Below are 3,459 nucleotides of genomic sequence, written 5' to 3'. Positions count from 1 at the left end.
ATATATATATATATATATATACATACATATACATATATATATATATATATATATATATATTTATATATACATATATGTATATATACTGTGCTTATACTTAATCATCGCAGTGGATTTACTGTGTTTATACTGCATCATCACAGTGTATTAAATGTGTTTATAGTACATCGTGGCAGTGTACTTACTGTGTTTATACTGCATCATCACAGTGAATTTACTGTGTTTTATACAGCATAGTGGCAGTGTATTGACTGTTTATACTGCATCATCACAGTGTATTCACTGTGTTTATACTGCATCGTCGTAGTGTATTTATTGTGTTTATATTACATCATCGCAGTGTATTTACTGCGTTTATACTGTATCATCGCATTGTATTTACTGTGTTTATATACTGAATCATCACAGTGTATTTACTGTGTTTATACTGCATCATCACAGTGTATTTACTTTGTTTATACTGCATCATCACAGTGCATTTACTGTTTATACTGCATCATCACAGTGTATTTACTGTGTCTACATACTGCATTGTCGTAGTGTATTTACTGTTTATACTGCATCGTCGTAGTGTATTTACTTTGTTTATACTGCATCGTCACTGTGTATTTACTGTGTTTATCCTGCATTGTCGCAGTGTATGTATTGTGTTTATACTGCATCGTCGCAGTGTATTTACGGTGTTTATACTGTATCGTCACAGTGTATTTACTACATCATCACAGTAAAGTGATAAGTATATACTGTTTATACTGACCACACTGTTAATGGCACAGCTGTAATAATGGTCTTTACTAACTGTTGCCAGCTAATTTTGAAGCTTTTGTGCAAATCTATCTTATATAATAATGTGATTTCACTTATTGTTGTCACCTCGTAAAAATTTAATGTTTTAAAATCTTTGACCTTTGCACTCATCAAAACAAAAGAAACCCAAGACAAAACCACCACATAGTTTCTGTCATTTTATTGCTGGCATCAAGATTTAGACACATTCTTCCTTGATCCACTCAATTTAAACAACATTCTAACAAGACTTCCAACTGACATACACCCAGTTGACATTCTGCATCAATTCCTGTGTGAAACCTGATATATGGTTATAGAGGGCCTCTACGCAAACAACAACAACAAATACTGCTGCAATGATTTTCAAAAGGAGCTATAATGTATGAATCAGAATACAAAGAGAACAGAGAAAGAAAAGACAATACAGAGTAGAAGAGGCCATCTTACTCAGTGCTACCACTCTGCTCAATTTCAAAGATGTTCCTTATCACCAGATGACACAGAGTGTAGTTCCTCATTACATAACACAACATAACACAAGAACTTTAATGAAAAAAAGTTAAACTTTACACAGAATAGAACATATTATATGTCAGCTTCCCTCTACCATAACAATGTGTTGATCACTGTAATGATAATCTGATTTTTCAGTCAAAGAATAAAATGACATCGTCAGATGAGAAGATAGACATCAGTTTCATCTCTGCAAACACATATGTCTACCAGCCAAGGTTTTGTTGAGAGTACAACATTGGTCACAACTGCAACCCTATTAAGGCATGTTGTTTCTCATTTGATGGAGCTAGGCTACCTGTCTTCATCCAGTCTTTATGCTAAGCTAGGCTTAACACTTCCTAGACTTATCTATCTCTCCTGGACATAAAGTAAATGGACCTGCATTTGTATAGCGCCTTTCTAGTCTTCCAACCACTCAAAGCGCTTTTTACACTTCGAGTCACATTCACCCATTCACACACTGGTGGCTGAGGCTACCATACAAGGTGCCACCTGCTACTCAGTTTTAACACACTCACACACCAATGGAACGGCCATTGGGAGCAAGACGACTGATGCAAACTGGAGGAGCCCGGGTTCGAACCGCTGATCTTTCGATTGGTGGATGACCCGCTCTACCTCTCTACCACAGCCAGTGATGAAACTGACATCCAGCCTTTCCTCAGGCAAACAATTTGTCTGTTAGTCTATTTACAGTGGACTAACACAGTTGAGTTTATGACTTCACATTTTCTCTAGCAGTCATTTAAAGCCACACAGGCTGCAACAGAAAGGAAATATGGATAATGGAGGCATAGATTACTGAAGAAAACAGGAATACATNATATATATATATATATACATATACACACACACACACACACACACATATATATATATTTATATATATATATATATAGAGAGAGAGAGAGAGAGAGAGAGAGAGAGAGAGAGAGAGAGAGAGAGAAAGAGACATATAGGAAATTCAGGAAATTATATAATATGAAGTCTGAATATATGGAATGAACCTCAAATATATTGAACGAAAATCAGAATATATGGAATGAAATCTGACATCATTAAGGCACTAGTGTTTCCTCTGTATGCTTGTATTGGATGCTGCAGCAAGAACACAGTGAATATAAGTGAGTCAGTGAGAGACATAGTGGCGGCAATTTTAAGCAATGTAGACATAGTAATTTCCACATTGGCTAATGCGCTTGGTAATGTTTACCATACCCAATACCGCAGTACGGTATGGGGTACCGTTTGTAAAGTGGCTCGCACTGAAATTAACAGCAGCATTTTGCCACATTTAGCTTCAAACAACGTTTAAAAAAGTGGTGTGAATTTTTTAAAGTCAATTTTTCCACATCTACAGCAATATTTAAAATATATTAAATATAATGTCACAGTTAAATCTAAATATTAAATGTTAAACCTAAATGTTAAATCTAAATCTAAATATTTAATCTAAAGAAAACATGACAACATCGACATGACAACATCATTTTAGGTAGTTCTTATCACGCTGATGTATGTTCAAGTGTTCATTTTCTCCAATTAGTTTGGTTTTAATTTGTTATTTGATGCTATAAACACAGTCTGACCACCTAGGCTTTTATTTTGATACTTCTGCTGACCGGCAGTGTGCATTTGCATATTTGCTAAATATTTAGTCGATTTAACATTTATATTTATATTTAACATTTTGATTTAACATTTATATTTAGATTTAACATTTAGGTTTAACATTTAATATTTAGATTTAACTGACATTATATTTAACATATTTCAAATATTGCTGTAAATGTGGTAAAAAAGTGACTTTAAAAAATTCACACCACTTTTTTAAACGTTGTTTGAAGCTGAATGTGGCAAAATGTTGCTGTTAATTTCAGTGCGAGCCACTTTACAAACGGCACCTCATACCGTACTGCGGTACTGGGTGTGGTTAACATTACCACGTGCATTAGCCAGTGTGGAAATTACTATGTCTTCATTGCTTAAAATTGCCGCCGCTATGTCTCTCGCCGACTCACTCATATCAATCAATCAATCAATCAATCAATTTTATTTATAAAGCCCAATATCACAAATCACAATTTGCCTCACAGGGCTTTACAGCATACGACATCCCTCTGTCCTTATGACCCTCGCAGCGGATAAGGAAAA

Source organism: Epinephelus moara, chromosome 18 (assembly GCF_006386435.1).
Source record: "Epinephelus moara isolate mb chromosome 18, YSFRI_EMoa_1.0, whole genome shotgun sequence".
Taxonomy (NCBI): Eukaryota; Metazoa; Chordata; class Actinopteri; order Perciformes; family Serranidae; genus Epinephelus; species Epinephelus moara.
The sequence above is the reverse complement of the archived record's forward strand: the minus strand, read 5'-3'. Positions refer to the sequence as shown.